Source organism: Vidua chalybeata, chromosome 2, assembly GCF_026979565.1.
Source record: "Vidua chalybeata isolate OUT-0048 chromosome 2, bVidCha1 merged haplotype, whole genome shotgun sequence".
Taxonomy (NCBI): Eukaryota; Metazoa; Chordata; class Aves; order Passeriformes; family Viduidae; genus Vidua; species Vidua chalybeata.
Genome location: NC_071531.1, coordinates 25,070,329 through 25,088,270, shown reverse-complemented (window position 1 = coordinate 25,088,270; position 17,942 = coordinate 25,070,329). Strand labels below are relative to the sequence as shown.

The 17,942-nt window shown below is 36.7% G+C and overlaps 1 long non-coding RNA gene across 1 annotated transcript; it reads right to left on the bottom strand.

The window, feature by feature from the left end:
• Nucleotides 1-652: 652 nt before the first annotated feature.
• LOC128784149 (uncharacterized) lies at nucleotides 653-6,076 on the bottom strand. The gene is made up of 2 exons (XR_008429376.1): nucleotides 4,071-6,076; nucleotides 653-833 (listed from the first exon to the last, which is right to left on the bottom strand). It is a non-coding gene; the product is annotated as an uncharacterized LOC128784149 (long non-coding RNA).
• Between the last annotated feature and the right edge of the window lie 11,866 nt (nucleotides 6,077-17,942).

Below are 17,942 nucleotides of genomic sequence, written 5' to 3'. Positions count from 1 at the left end.
GGAGTAAGTAAAAACTCAGGTTCTTTGATGTAGGTGTCTTAAAACAAAATTTAAATATCGCACAGTTTTTTGAGATGTTCTTGACTGCAAGTTTAAAAAGACCCAACAGAAGCATAATAATCTTGTATAATCTTGCTCACAATTCCATTTTGTGGTCAAAACCCAGAATAATTGGACCAATCTTATGTTGAAACATGTACCAGTTGGCACTTAAAAAATGTCTAACTACTTAAACAAATGGAACAGCATTAACAGGAGAATTGTATCCAGCAATACTTGACATCACAGGCTTTTGCGAAGTTTGATGCACTGGCAATGCCACTTCAATGTTTCTGAAAGGATTTTAATACATTATATTTTGAAACAGAAGAGACTGTGAATATCACAGTGTCATTTGTTCTAGACATAAATATGACAGCATTTTTAATGTCTTACACTCTTTTCACAGACAAATGTAGTCAAGCAGCCCTGATGAACCCAACAGCATTTGAGGGCAATAATGAATTTGAAGAGTGAAGAATTCCATCCTTAAGTGAAGGAATTTATGGATTAATTGCTAAAACAAGATGTATTTCTGAGGGAAAAAAAACATTAAATGCTGAATAGAAATAGAGGACAAGTATCAAATAATAGAGTTGACATAGATTAGAGGTGATCAGTAAATGAAAGCATTTATTACACCATGGTTGATTGATGATGAAGCTGAATGGTGTTGTCCTTCATAAGCTTCAGTAGTTGCATATATCAACTCATACTCCAGTTGGTCAAAATAAAAAGTTACAATTTAGCTGGCTTCAAGCTGAAGTCCCTTTCCTGTATTTATTACACAGGCCCTGTTGGTAATTAAAATGGCTCACAGTAAGTAAGATTTTTAACAATCTCAGCAGGGTCCTAGTTTTAAAAAATTACAGTTTTCTTTGCTGAAAATTACTTTTACAAACTACTGACAAATGTGTCACACAAATATGTTCTACAAAACAGTGTATTACCTTCATTATGTGTCTGATCAATCACAAATAACTAAAGAAATTTGTGTACACTCATAAAAAATGGTGCACAGAGTTTAAAAAGCTCACCCCAAACTAATCAAATACTTTGAATAATGAACAGATTAGACAAAATCATGGTCTGCTCGTGCAAGCACCACAATCAGACAGAGAAGCTAAACTCATTGGATGCATTATTCATCGGGAATTATTTGGTCTACCTATTGGTGGGGAAGCTTGCAAACACTACTGCTCTATCTGTTATCATCTAACAGCCTGAAGAAGGAGATCTGATTGCCTTTATCGTTACACAGCATCTTGCCATTTAGATAAGAATTCTATTTATTTATGTTGTCTGAGAAAAATGTTGTCTGAGAAAAATGTTGTCCGAGAAAAATGTTGTCCATCAAATGCTCAAATGTGTCAGGGACAAACCAGGATGGCTGATGTAAAGAGAAATCATGCATCTTCAATCTACCAGTATTCTTTGCAGAAGTCAGGAAATGATGAATAAAGAACTAAAAATATGTTGGGTTTGGTAGTCAGTGAAATTTACAATAATGTTTTTTTCAAAAGGGATAACGAATAAAACCACACAATTGAAAAAAAAAAAAGGTAATGTGCTCTGATGTAGAAAATGGACAAATAATACCCAATATTTCAGTTTCAAAATATAAATGAGTTAAGGCTGTGTAAGGTAAAATAATGATCTAGACAGGAATATAGGGTAAAGTGATGATATTTGTATGGGAAACAAAATTTTAAAAATTTAGATCCAGTGTGGATTGATAGAGAATCTGGGAAATTATGTGACTATATAATAGACTAACAGATGAGAAAACTGTTCTTCCAATGGATATATTTTGAGTTATATTTGATGAATAAGGAAACACATTCATTTTTCTATGTTGACTGCACTCTGTTAGCATCTCACATGAGCATAAAATAAGAACATTTACACATAGTGGAAATGCTGATTTAGCTTTTATACATGTTATGGAGTTATAAATGAACTTCAAATTAACTGAAGTCCTTGATCATTTCAGAGCAGCAATGGACCTGGCCCCTATTCAGAATGCTGTAAGAAGGGTACAACCAGTAATATTAAAAAGCCTCATCAACTATGTGTAGAATTTTCTCACAAAGCTAACTATGCTAAATTTTATGAAGCCAGAGTACCTAGTAAATCAACACAGGATAAGACATCAACTTTAGATGAATAATAAAATTCTCCCTCATTTTTATAGCCTACTTTTAATATACCTGCAAAGTTTTGATCATGTAATGATTTAGGCATCAAAACAACTGTTAACTTCAAGAGTATGAGCAAGGCACTCATATATGCAATTCCTAACCTGAAAGACCATGAATTTATGTAACTGTTATCACTGTGGAACATATATATAATTTTATATGCTTAATGATGGTAAGATATTAGAAAGAAGTCTATTTTAGATACCATGACCTCATTTGAAATGTCTATTAATGGAAGAAGCATGACAAAATGTAAAACAGTATTAGACTGCAAAGGAATGGCAGCTTCTATATTGAAAAGCTGTCATCTTAGCCTCTTCTGAAAGGAAGAAATTAAAGTGGCCAGCCAAAGGAGTGAATGGTAGCCTTCCTCCCTTTCTCCCTTCTCAAACAATGGCTTTGAAAATCTAGAAATGAAAAATTACTGAAGTTTCCTCCTTTTCAGGACTCACCATCTTGACTGACATCATTTAGTTGTGTACATGTATTATTAACTCAATATATTTCATTGATAGAGATGCTGTATCAGGATTTGAAGGTGAGGAACAATAATTCTGGACAGAACAATTTCACTTTCATGCAGCACCAAACAAATATCTCAGTATAAATTTTAGGACGCTCTTTTGGATGGTGTTCCTTCAAATGAATCATAAATTACCTCTCCTAAATATGCCACATGCAAAATGATGTTATGTGATTTATGCTGTCTCTTTTGTCCTAGCACAAAAATGAAAACTATTTTAATACTAACCTGAATAGTGCAATTCTGTTGGGCATTTTCATTAGTGGTGATGTTTACTTAGGAGTTAAAAGACAATTTTAAATGGTTACATTTGCCACTTAAACTTTAATAACCACTTCTTCAAATTAAATGCAAATTAATGCATTATAACTAGCAAAGATAATACATGCAAAATAACCATTTTTGGTCATGTTCTTCTCATGTATTCCTTAATGCTCCAAAAATAAAAAAGAACACCCAGCATATTGAAAGATTTCTAAAAATCAGGATATTACTGTTGCTTTGTGAGTGCAAAAATCACTTCTGCATCATCTTTGGTAGAAGATTAATATGAACTTTAACAAAGCAATACTACAGCAGTGGTATCAAAATGTGATGTAAAATGCTTCAGTTCCCCCAGCAGTGTAAGACATTGATGTTAACAGCTTAAAAACATTCTGAGAGATGCATAATAGTTTGGAGTTTAAAAATAGGTAATATTATCAGGTTGAGTTAGACAAACATTCATGTGACATCTTTCTAAGGCTCTCTAGCATATAGATGTTACCAAAATTTTTCATTACTGTTTTCAGAAATTGGAATAATGGGAAAATACAGTTTAGAGGAAACCTCATGAGACCTCTAGTCCACCTTCATCCATCAAGAGGAGTCAGCTATGTGCTTGTATCAAGTTGTTCAGGAATTTATCTTGCTGGATCATGAAAATGACCCATAATGAAGACTGCATAACCTCCCTGGGCAGCCTGTTCAAGGGTTTGACTGTCCTCATGGTGAAAATAGAAAAAAAAATTACTATTAGCACTATCAAGTCCAGCAAGACTTAGGTTTATGTTCAGATGCATTAGAAGCCCATGAAGAAGTGGATTTTTGCACTGCTTCCATAAATGAAGGCAGTAGGTAATTCTTGCATGATGCTAAGTTGCCAAATATGTGCGTGGACTTAGGCAGAGCCTTCCCCTCCTGCTTCTTCAATCTGCTCGCACAGTGACAGCCATGGCTGGGGCATGGTGTGAAAGCTGTGCTAACTGAAATAAATATCTCATCAGACCAAATAAAGAATGGAGGAATCGATAAGGGAGAAAGCTCACCTAAGATGTTAAGAGGTGGTTGTTGCAGCAAAAGGATTTATTTTGTCAACAGAGCTTGCCCAAATACTCTGCAGCTGCACCCTGAGAAGACTCTTCTGCCTCTTTATGTAGTTTGGCTGGCACTGCTGGGTGAGTTAGTCTTCCATGGCATCAGGTCTGAGCAGTGTATACTTGAACTACCCTTTCTAGACTTAAAAAACAACCTTGGATTGTACCTCAAGAAATGGGCAGAGAGTTATGTGGGCTTAAAGCTTCACAGCTCACTCAAGGCAGTGAAGGATTTAATATAAAATTAGTCAGTGCTCTGCTACCATAAAGCTAAGCCCACGGGGAATGAGATTTTTGCCCCTTTTCAATAAATTTTTACTAAGTGTATTCCTTTGAACACTTATATATTTTTCCATGAGAAATTTCTGCCTGTTTCAATGAAAATCTCCATTAAATTCCCAACGAGTCCAAGAGCAGCCTCTGCTGCTGAGATTCCCAGCACAGAAACACACAGGGTCAGGAGGGGTCTTTAGACTGCCAGCTGAGGAATATCTCTCTGCCCAGGACAGAAGGGTGACTAAGCTGTCTGTGCTTAGTCACATCTGTGCCCTCATGGGACCATTATCACCACTCCCTCTTCTATGAGGCCAGCTCCCACTCAGGAAAGTTTGTGCATTGCAGAACCGGGGCAGCTGGTGTTACTGCTCGAGTAAATGCACTGCGGAGCAAACGCGAGGAAAGCAACACCTGCCTTTGGGCAGAATATGCTGGAGAGTTTCACTGGGAGGGGTCCCCCAAAACTGGAGCAACCTTGAAGGGGGTCCTGGCACCCTGCAATTCCTGGGGCCTGGCAGGGCCCGCCGGCAGCCCAGTTCTGGGCTGGTTTGGGCGGAGGAGCTGAGGGAGCTGCCGGAGGGCGCGGAGCCAGGCAGGCCCCAGGGCAGGCCCGGAGGCAGAGGCGCCTCCAGCTCACAGCGCGGGCCCCAGGGCGGGCACAGCCAGGGCTTGTGCCGGGAGGGGAACGCTTCACCTTGCCCCCGCAAAGAGCCCAGCAGGGCACCTTCACGGAGCTGTTCATACTGAATGCTAAATTCCCTTCTCTCTCTTGCTCCTGTTGTGGGAAAGCGAGGCCTTTCTTTTCCAGCCCAATTTCATTTTGTTGTTAAATTGCATTGGCCACCCCAGATGATTGAAGAGCAGCCCCCTTGTTGGGATTTCTTCAAATGATTCTGACAGGTACATTTTGTCTAAAATATACCACAACTGTGGCTGTCTAATCCCAAAAAGGCTTTGTTTAATTTTAAACGTGTCAGTGCAAAACATGACCAAAGACAACAAGCAACTATAATCAACTGAATGTGTAACATGGATGCTGAATTATTGTTATGCTTCAAGAAAATCTTTGTTATTCCTTTCGAAAAGAAAAAAAATATGAAAAGTATGAAAGTGATATTAAGCAGATGTTAGACTGGAGTTGTCAATCTTGTCTAAGCACGCAGGTGCTAATGTGTTATAATTATCCCTTCTGGCAGTTGATATTTAGAATTTTGGATCCCACCTAGTCAATCATAGCTGTAATTGTTAAGCTTCTTACATAGCTAATATGCTGGGTAATAACCAGATCAAGATTTAATATTTGACGTTTACCATCAATTATCTTTTCTTCTGACATACATCTCCCCCACTCAAGTTCTTGCAGATCGGAATACTTTTCTGATTTCAGTAAAATAAATAAGAATCTGGTTATAGAAGAAGACTCAAATAAAAAAAATATTCCTGTCATTGCTTCTTATCTTACTGCTTCATGTTTCTTAAAGATCAGTAAGATATCTCCTTGTTACAAGCTCTACAGGTATAATCATTTGATTCAGAACAATTCCTTCCCTTTTTACTTTTTGATGGATTTATTTACAGAAAATCTCATACCTGCTATTGCAAAATCATGGTGTAAGCATGTTAACCTCAGTCAGGTATATTTTCAGATGACAATATTTGCTATGAAACAAAATGTTGGCATTTGTTTTGTACCTAGAATACATATACATTTGTTCACACCACTTATATGATACCAGACGATTCTTTCTGCTAAAAGCACTGTGAAAATTAATTCTGTGATTAAAATACTTTAAAATTAAATTTAGTATGCCAGTTCTGTCTTTTTTACTCTTGTACGAAGTAAAATATGTGTTATAAAATTTGCTCCAATAAGCACAAGTAGAATGTGAGGATTTTTTCCTAAATGTTCTGAGATTTATTCCTGTGTGATTAGGCTGAAGTTCACAAAACTTAAACACTTCCATTCCAAATCAGCATGCAGCACTCATAGCATGCTCAGAAGTTAAGTGTAACTTACAGCTGACCGGTAAGGAACTATGTGAACCAAGTTTTCAGTTGCTATAATTGCATGAAAAGACTTTAGATTTGCATCAGAAAGAGTTCTCTATTATTATTTGCCTCTAGCGATATGACATGATTTTCCCCTTAGATGAGAGTGGGTCTTTTTCTAGTGCTTCTAATCCTGTCTCAAAAGACCTTTGACAGAAAAAAAAGTAAAATGCACATTTGTCTTTGGTGCGATTCAGCAAGCTTCATCAGTATCTGCCTGTATTTATATATATTGACTGTGCTCTATTTTGCATTTTGTGTTGCCCACAAAACAGTTCAGGTGCACAATTTTAAAGATGAAAACATTTTTAGTTTAAATTAAATAAAGACTATCAAATGTCGGGAAGACTATAGTCAGTTCAGACTCTCTCACCTTTACACACCTTTTTGTGTTTCTACAAGGATACAGAATACTGTTTTCATGTTTTTAAATAATTTTCAGTTCTAGCTTCCATATGAATACAGACAAGTACTGTATGTTAATTTCAAAACTGTAATTTTACATAATCTTTTCCATTACAGGCAAGCTAGCACTAAAGCAAATAACAGTGGATAATATCAAAAGAGTAGAAGGCAAACAACTAAGCTTGAAAATGGTATTTTTACAAGTGAAGTTCTCCCTGTTGTCTAGAGAAGACAGTATCTTGGTTCAAGGGGATTGTGCTCCAAGTTTGAATAGAAAAAGGCTGCAGTCAGGCAGCCAAGGGACAAGAACACTTCAAAGCAGAACAAATGAAACTGGACCTTGTCATTTTGCAATAAAATGTGAAGTCATGTAATAGTGCCCTTTTAAGCCACTTGTGACTTTTAAGACTACAAATGAAATGCTATTAGCACAGACAGATAAACATGCTAAGCTGTTATTTGCCTGGGGCGATACCCTTGTGATTTGTAACAGGCAAGGAAAATATAGTAGCCTAGGTGTTCAGGAAGAATGACATGAACACCGGTAATCTCTTCAGACTGATGCCAAGACCCCTGATAACAAATCCCCCCGAAAATATTGTGTTAGTAAAAAAAGGTATTTTTTTATCTTATTATAAAAGTTTTCTTAAGTAGAAAAGAATTTCTGGAAGATGAAGAGGAAAGATGAAATTTGTAGAAAAAGAAAAGAAAAAAGTATTTATATCAACCTCACATTCAGTTTTGAGTTACAAATTAAAAATAAAATCACTATGACTATTTATCAAAGTCACAAATATCTGCCTTGATTATACATTGTGGCAGCTCAATCTATTTGCCCAAGCAAACCCACTGAAAATGTTGGCAATATAACCTCTCTGGAATTTGCAACACAATTTGCAGAACCAGGAGCTTGAATAGAAACCAGACCATATATGGTAAAAAATTTGCAAATAAAGGGACAGGTTCACATCACATCTTATGTGAAAATTTACTCATTATTTTACCTGTTCTATACTTGTATTGACTGGAAAACAGTCAACAGTTTTGTGTTTTAATTTTTCCCCCACTCAAAGCATGTATGTATTGACTGAGAAAGCAAGAAGGATGAAATGTTGAATTTCTCTTCATGAAGTTTTGGGTTACATTAATAAGAGACAGAAAAAGCACTCCTTTGATAGAAGGCTGTGAAAGAGCTCAACCTTCCTAAAAAAGAAAAAGGAACTCTGATATTTTTCAGAGCTGCATCAGAGAGCTCTGTAAAGGAGGTGCCAATCCAAATTAACCTGGAGTGCCACAATAGGCCAGGGGTAAATTTAAACAAAAATCTGGATAGCAGCTTCATTTTTTAACATAGGCAGTATATCTAGTCAGTAACTGATGTATGCTCTGTTTTTCCAGCTGGCACAGGCTCTTGGGGTATGCAGGCACATATTTCCAAGCATGTTGCTCTTCTGAGTTGTTTGTGCTTGGACCACAACTGCAGTCTCGGCAGCCAAAGTAAAATATGCCAAGTAATACTGGCTGAGGGACAGATGGATTGGGCTGAATTCCTGCCTGGTACAATGTGCTTGACATCGGTGGAGTCACTCGGTGACAGTTCATTGTTCTCCACTTTCAAACACAAAATATGGAGGGGCTTTAAGGTAGGATGGTGAAAGCATTGCTGCCACTGCCTTCCTGAAATTTCTTCTGTTCTCACCTGGAGACAACAGTTACCAGCCATGAGGATTCCCTGTTTGGCCAAATTTTGTGATTGTGTGCAGACAGGACCAGTAGCCCTGTATAGATACATATTTACCTGGCAAAGGATGGGGAGACAACCAAGCTAATTTCCTCCTCCCACCCTTCAGTGACAGTGTCACAGCTCCTCAAGTACTTCCCCTGGTGCCTGCTGAGGATGTGGGGCTACTGAAATCCACAAGAGAAGCCATGTCTGCCTTATGGATATCAGTGTTGATCTGACAAACCAACAAAGTTTCTCTTCCTGGGTTCACTAGTTGCAAAACGGAAGTACACAAATGCTTGCCTGCTTGTGTAATGCTTGATATTCAAGCAATGAAACTGGCACACATTTTAAATAAATGTTCAAATAAACTTTCTCAGCCAGGATGTATTTGAGACGTATATGGCCCAACTCCCTTTCATCATATGCAGTGAAATCTAGAGGAATTTTCTTGGCAAGGAAGGCAGAATCTGGAAAGGAAAACATAGAACAGCTTTCTTGGAGTGCCATATGTTATGACTGATATCTAAACGAAACATATATGAACTCAAATAAACAAAAATAATCTCCTGTAGTTTGCTTTAAAGTACCATGCTATTGTCTCTTTAAATAATAATGAAAAAGGAGAAAATATTCTACAACTTCCATAAAAAAATGTCATATTTGTATAGACCCCAAATCCCCTCTGTTTAAACAGGGTGATTAATATCAGCTCCTGTAGGAAATTAAATTCAGGGAAGAACAGTAATATGCAGATATGCAGATTTCTAGGCAGAATGGCTAGCCCTGGGTAAGAGAGTCAGGTTGATTAATCTGCATCCTCAGAATACAAAATGAAATGCTGGGCTCTCCTGGGTAGTACCAGAAATGACTTTTCTTTCTTACATTAGAAATAAATGGACAAACACATACACGTATATTGCAAAAGGCCTTAATATCACATGCAGTGTTTACAAAAGGTGATAAGAGTTTAATATTTAAAATATCCTATTTCATCTGAGAAGGGAAAGAAAAAAAAGAGCTGCTTCTCGTTAGGATGAAGAGTTTTCTTTATGCTAAAACAGTATTTTTTTTTTAATCTTTCATAAAGACTACAAAATTATAAGGAAATCCTGTATCAGCATGCAAGGAAATCTTTAATCTGTTCATAAACATTTTACCAAAAGAATACTGGGGAGATATTGGACACTAACATGGGCAGAGTGTGGAAAGAACTGGAATTGTAAAACAAAAAATACTCAGCCCTGAGTTTTTAATATAAATTTCTGTGCACTTTGCTTTTTCATTTCAAAATTAGAAATACAATAAAGCACAATTCACTAAAAGAATGGTTCCACAGGCTTAATTTCCACAAATACCAATTCCTCCATAAATATAACCTTTCTCTCATTTCAGTATAATAGCATTTCCACATAACCAAGAGTAAATATGAGATTTTTAATAATTCAGTCTTTAAAAAAAAACACCCCCCAAAACCTCAGAAAAATATTTACAGCAAAATGCAGAATGTCATTTTCAGATTTTTTTTCCCCCTGTCGTTACTGGAAAACCAAGCCTGTTATTTAAAATCATTCAGGGTCTCTCCAATAATTGTATAGAAGTAGGCATTATGCTATATTATTAAAGCTGTAATTTCCTGCTGAATCTGGCTGGATGTTTCTTTTTATCACTTGGCAATTTCTATCTAGTTATGGCATAATTAAGTTTCCTGACCCTTGCTCACTCTCTTAACAGGACGCTTAGAAATATACTAGAATTGCAGATCTTCAACCTGATGTCCTCTCTCCCCACACAGTAATGGAATAAAATTATTAATCCAGTAATTGTACAGAACACATTACTTTGCATTGAATGTTCCTATTTCTCATTTTCTGTTAGTGACAATCAGGCAGAGGTACAAATCATTTCTGCAGGGAGCAGAGCCCTTGAAAAAGCCCCTCATTCACTCCACTGGAGCTACCTGTACAGCTGTGATTATTCAAAGTCTTACACAGTACTGGGCTCAAGCGAACAAAACAAAGTTAATAAAATGGAATAAGGAACAAGATATTTTCCTGTCTGCAGCCTCCTGTGTGCCAAAATTAGAACCTTACCTCCAAATGATAAACCACACTTCCAGTTGGGTTTTTATAACAGGACTAATGAGCCTCAGCCAAGCATTTCAGACTTGGCTGGCCTTAGCAGTGGACATCTACTGTGGGGGTACGCTCTACATACCTGGGCCATTAAGGGGTGTGGCTGGGAAGGAGAGGAAAAAAGTTGGAAGGAAGACAAAGGATCCCTTTTCTTGAACCTTTGTATCTAGGCCCCAAGGATGCGTGTCTGCACGAATTACTCTCCACGGAAGAAATCCAGTGAATTGCAAAATCCCAACTGAATTCAGTGGAGTCACTGTTTCCCACTAAGAAATTTGAAATTTTACTTGATATGTCTTGAATTGGATCTCAGTTTGGTCATTGTCTGCATGGAACATCTAAACTGAGTGATGCTTATCTCAACATATATTATGAGCTCTACAACTTGCAAATGAATAAAAGCTTTGAAAGCAACCTTTTTTTTTTTTTTTTTTTAAACAGACATTTCCTAATAACTTCAGTTTATTTAGAGAGTAGCTACAACTGGGGTGGAAATGGTGGAGGGGAATGTTATATTTTATCACCATTTACTAAGAATCTTAGTTCAATCTGATCATGCTCAGAGTGTTTTGACTCCAGCAGTGGATCTCCCTAAAATATGTAGTCATAATCTTTGGACTGGTGTCCTTTCTCTTTCCCGATTGCTCCAGACTTACCCTCTCTCTGCCTCTTAGAAGAAATATATTATCACACTAAAACATCCTGGTTTATTGGACTGAAGTCCTGCAAATATATCTTCAGTGTGCATTTGAATTGATGGAACAAGCTAGGGAGAAAGTCTCTGAAGCAGCATTGCTCCTTTAATAAAATCCTGATCTTAGAAAGGATAAATAGCAAAACAAAATCCTTATCTTCATGAAAAACACTAGTGATTTTATTCAGATGCAATAACATGTTTCAAACTGAAACAAGGCAAAGTGCTGTGTATCATTACAGAAAAGAAACAGAAATAAAGCCTAGGATGATGCATTAGGATATTCCATTCGATCAGAGTTCTTTCTTTGTATTTTTCCAGGCTCTTGTTCTCTAGTAATGAATATCTTAGGGTTTTTCTGAAGCATAGACTGCACAGCCAGAGAGTACTGGTTGCATAAGCATTTCCATTACAGGCTGTCAGGTTTATAAACTCATCTGTGTGCAATTTTCGTGGCTCTGGTAAATCAAATTGATCAAATAATAAAAATACTTTTCTAAAGTGCATTAGACAATAGGCCATTTCCAGTGAAAAACAATACTGTAGCAGTTGTTTCAGGGTGGCTTTTTTTTTTGGTTGTGTGGGGTTTGTTGTTTTTTGGTTTTTTGTGAGTTTTTTTCCTTTTTTTTTTATTTTTTTTCACCTGTCACAAAAAAGCTGTGGTTTTATTTCCATTGAGTCAGTCATTGCAGAAAAGGTAATCACTATAATCACAGCAAAGATTTCTGTTTGTCTAAGGCTCTTAAGTGACTGCCATCACCATAGTCTGAGCAGATTCCAGAGAAGTCATGTTTCATGGAAGGCTTGTTGTGGACTAACTTTGTTTCATTTATAAAGCAAATAATTTTGCCTCGGACTTGTGCAGTCAACTCAACCACTTCTACAATTAATAATCAACATTTTAAATGTGAATGATTCCCAATCTGAAGTAATAAAGGAGAGATGGAGAAAATAAAGCTGAGAACTTTTAAAATATTCGTTTCGCTCTCCTGCACTATCACTTTAATACAGCATACACTAATTGAAGTTTATTCTTCTTTCATATCTAGCAAAAAAGCACCATTTGCACAGATCAAGTGGCAATAAATAATACAGTGGTTGATCAAATTATCTCATATTTGCAAGAGTATCATGGATAGGGATGCATGAAATATGAGTGCATTACACAAAAATATACTTAAGTATTCATGTACAAAACAGTTATTAAGGTTATAGCTTTAGGCTATTGGCTTGGTCTGAGGTTTTTCCTTGGCAATAGGATCATGGTCAGCTCTATGGACACAAAAATTATATATTTGTGCAAACCATAAACATTTGTTTTCTATAAAGATCTTTATGCGTATAGATAATAATTTCTTTAGCATATCTGCAGGAAGCATAGTGTTTCTGTTCAACTTGTTCTAAAATATGTGGTTTTCCAATAAGGAGGTTTTGCACTTCTTCTCCCAAACTTTTCCTTCTCTTCACGGTAAGCACATCTAAGGACAGAGCGCTCTCTACTCAGCCTGGTCTGGCTGCTCATGTGAGTGCACAGGGCCTGGGACACTGCATAAACTGCTAATGAGCATCATTCTCATTCTCATAGTCTGATCGTATTTATTTAGGATTGTTAAGCACCCCAAACACAAACATCATTAACAAATTATACATATGTAGCCCATCTGTCTAAGCAAATAACCAAATAGTTGTATAACATCCACTGTATTACATATGTTCCTACAGTCATACCATGCCAGGTCTTGTTTGATTTCACCTGTGTGAACCTACTTAATTTTACCACCTGACAAGAGAGTGATCTTTGAAAATGACATGTTGATGTTGTAATTTCATTTACAGTGTTTTGCTTAATAAGAGACTAACACTGAGACAATTACAAATCCTTCAAATCAGCTACTAATAAATACATGCATTCATTATGAGGAGGTGGCAGGGAAGAACTATCACTTATGTTTCTATAGTTTCATTGATAAAAACGATCTTGGAAGCAGGGGAATATATTAATTTTTTCCTTTTGGATTTTTTTTTTTTATCTAGAAGTCTGGAAGACATTTCTAAAATAGATCTATTTTCTTTTCATTCTGCAGAATAATGCATGAATGATTATAACATATGCTCTATCTCCAGTTTTTTCAACCAGTGGAAAAGTGCCTGACACAATAATCACAACTTGTTGGGTTTTCAATCTGATGCTGTCCTATTTTATCATGGTAGTTAAATGTCCATTCTTGTTCGGCGTGATAAATGTTATGGCCATTTAACAGTACCGAAAAAGAGAGACATGTTAAACCAAATATTGCTTCAGATTGTGTCTTTTATTCTCCTTTATCATCATATCTTAATTTATAGTATAATCATCATTATCACAACTGTCAGCCTCATTTAACCTTCCCTGCTCTCCCATGATTCTCCGCTGTCAGGCCTGATTGCCTGCCTTCTGCTGACGGGCTGATAATGCCTGACTGATTAGCCCTCCCCGAGAAGAAGACAATGATATATAGAACAGCGCCGCTCGCTCTATATATTAATGAGGAGCTGGCAAAGCTTTGATAAGGCAGTGGAATAATCCATCAGCCAGAGAAGGAGCTTGTAAAACTGGTGGAACATTTCATGGGAAAAACACCTGGGAAGGATGTAATGACCCAGCAGCTAAATACCTCTCAGCCCTCCTTCCCCTCTTGTAATTAACATCAGATCGCTGCTGCGTGGATGGCACCCGGGGCGTTATCAGTCCCCAAATCCTGCTTACCTTCTCCCTGTTTTGCACCCAGGGCTTTAGGGCCTTTATGATGTCTTTAGCAAGAGGGCAATTAATAGCTCATTTTCCTTGGCGTTGGGAACTGTTTATCTTCTGAACTAGCTCTTATCGCAGGCCGCTACCTATGAAAGGCAAGAGTCATCGGGGTTTTTGTGCTCTAGTTGTTACACTTACTCAGCAGAGGCCTGCTTTGCCATTAGATACAAAGCTTCTGATGGCTACTTGAGTTTGAATGCACTGTTATTACAGGTATTATATGAAATTGCTTGTGTTATGTGAAGGGGATTATAGAGGTTTTGGATCAATAACTTCAGTGGATGTTGGGAGTGATTACAGTGCTCTGTCAATTTTTCCCATTTGGCTGTCAGTACTGATTTACAACACACCACCTCTTTTATTCACATCAAATCACTCATTTCATTGGTAAATTCTATATATCTCAATTTACTTAAGTAGCTGATTTGGGTAAAATAAAATGACTTCCTCTCTTCTATGTACGTGAGAGTGTGTGTGCGTGTATACACACAACAGACATAACCCTATAGAGCTATAAAAGGCACTGACATTTCCAAAGCTTTTTGTCCTCTTAGAAGGGACAACATGCAACATCATATAGGTCGCCTAAATAAAAACAAATAGGTACACTCAAATAATTTCTCCAATGGCTAGGGTTTCCTTAACATGTTTTTTTTTTTTTCTTTCTTTGCATAAAATTGCAGATCTGCTGAGGTGCAGCTGTGCAGAGGATGCAGAGTATTTTACATTTTTGGAAAATCAACAAAGAAACAATAACTCGAGACATAGGTCATGTATCACTGGATAAACATCCCTAAGAAACTGCCCCTGGCATTTCAGGCTTCCATCTGGAAGCCTGGTACAGAAGGTCTATTCTGCTGAAAGATGCTCAATTCAAAGACATGGAGAATACTGGGGATGCCCACCCCATAAAATTGCTTGGATTGATTTTACAGTACCGATGGGGACTGACAGAGGTTGATTCTGAAGAGGACATTTTGCAAAGTTAAGACAAGTCAAGATATTGTGAGAAAATATCAAGTTTCCTCTTTTCAGAGATGTGTCAGTTAAAAGTGACAAAGTTATTGAAAAAGAAAAAAGCGAGCTCTTAGGAATTACCAGTGATAAATCACATTTGGTAAAAGGAGTAGCAGTGAGATGAAACATGGTGAGATAGCTAGGCCTTTATGTACCTGTTGAAATTCTGTACTAGGAGACAGAACATGATGCGCAAGCCTTCTAACCAATGGAAGTGGAGATACACGTTTCCACTGTTACGCTTATATAATAATTTTATTTTGTGTTGAGATATAGATGTATCTGTTCTGTTAATTCCGGGATAAAAAGCTAATAGTGTTTTCTATTAACCTTGACCTAAAAGGGGCATATATTTTTTCTTAAAGGAATAAGCAAGTTTTAGGGATAGTCTATAAAGAGCAAACAATTAAAATTCAACAGCCCCCCCAACTAATATGTAATTGATTAAGATTCAAAGAGTTAAATTGACAAAAAATGAATTACAGAGCAATTAACTCAGACACTTTTGAGAGCTAAACTCATTACACTGAGGTAATAGATTATAGGATATGGAAAAATACATTTATTCTCATTCCTGGATTTAAGTGCCTTATGTATTTTTATTGTTTCTTCCGTTAAGTATACAGATTAGCTTTCTCAGATGTATAACTCATTCTTTTTCCTTCACTGCAATATATTTCCTGATAGCATTTAGATGTTTTAAAACAAAATAAACAGAAAAAATACAGAATGATGCTTAAAATGTAACAAGTCAAGTCTGCATAAACTTCTGAATAGTCATATGACTACAGGAACATTGTTTTTATTATATGATACTGAAGTAAGTGATCTCTGAAATCATCTGTTTTTAGAAACCTAGCACAAGAACTTTCAGAGGACTGCTAGTATTTTTACTAATAGAGAAGCCCACAGATTATAGGTTATATATATACTTAAATAACATATTAACTGGGAAAACTGCTAATGAAACAAACTGTCTCAAAATATTCAGTAACTGGGAATACAGAGAATGTAAACATGAATCAAAAACTTTAGATCCACTCATCTTTCGAAAGGCTGAGCTGGTTGCACATGGAAATAGCAATCAACCAAAATCAGAGTCCAAAATAACAATTAAACTGAGAAGCCATTTATCCACAAAAATGCAGACTGCTACACTTATTTGTACTGCACTGTATCTGAAGATCAAGGGCAGTTTTGCCAATATATCTTGTGGAATGAGCTGGTGCTTGGCAGGAATAATGTTAGCAGTATTGACTCCAGGCTTGCACAAAATTAGTTATTTGTGCTTTAAAAATGTTATGGTCAAATAACTTTGTTCTGAGGCCTAGAAGACTTAAATTTGAGTTCTGTAAGGTCACATAATTATTCCTGTGGTAAAATTAGGCACAAGTGTAGGTAGCTAAATAAATCAAAGCTTTGTCAATCCTTTACATGGATTTTGTCTCTACAACATTTGGAACATGTATGAAGCTTGAGGGTACATGCTGCATTTGAATAAGTTGTTAAATAAAGATTTACAATAGCCAAAGTAATAATTTATGTGTGGCTCCAACAAAGACATCACATTGTCTTGGCCAAAGAGTACATGTTAACAAAATGTCCTGATTTACAAAGGGAAAATAATAATCTTGAAGACAGTGCTACTGTATATTGGTAAAGATTTCCAATATACTTAAATATTAAATAGCTATTTCTTCAAGACAAGCATGGAGTAAACAGAAATTGATAAGAAAATTAGTATTGTCCCCTACCAAAAATTTATCTACATGTGTTCACATCTCTCAAAGCAGGTATATGAAACCAATCCTGCTTTCAGCAGAAAGTGGTGAAGAAAATTTCAATGGTAGGAGAAAAAGAATCTTAAACAGATGTATAATTACATTGAAACGTATTTTATGACTCATATTCCTTTGCTCTGATGCACATCATGGGTCATGCTCTTTGGCACATCAGAAGAGCGAGCTTTCCCTGTGGCATCAGCTTCTAGTCAGTTCCTCAGACATGTTACGTTAGCTGGCAAGATGAAAATTTTGGGGAGAGAGGTGTCGAATGTGGTGTGAGGGATGCACTGCCCTGTGTGTGCTGGCTTTCCAACTGAGATGTGGTACTGCCCACATTCCTCCATGGGGAGCTGCTTCTGCCACCTGCAAACTGAAAACAGACCTCTCCATCTTCAGCTAAGTGAAACCCAACAAGTAGTCATGGTCTTCATTTCTCAATGAAAATTTAGAGTTTTCAGGATGTTTTTCACCTCAGCTGTTTAAAGGGAGCTTGGATAGAGTATGTACAGCAGGGAACCCATTCTCAGCATTAGGCAAGGTCAACACAAGGCTGATGAAAACATGACCACCCATAAAACCTTGAGAAGGCATTGTAAAGGTGGTAAAGCATTCCATCAGGTTTGTAAACCTCTCTCACACTTAAATGATGGTGTGAAAGTAAAAGGTAAAATAGAGCTCTAGCATTCAGGGGCTGTGGCATAGAAAAAACAATTATGATGCTTGTGATGAGGCTGCCTGCCAAGCTGGAACTATAGGCAGGATGCTGGGAGGTGATAAATTAAAAATATGCAGAGAAACAGGAACAATTTAAGAAGTAACTCTAGCAAATGCATGAATGGTTAATGGCATAGAAAAAAAAATCTGTTAAAATTAACAAGTGAAAATAAAAAGAAATCTAGGAAGTGTTGAAACAAAAAAATACCTGAATGATACTTAAGTCCACACTCAAC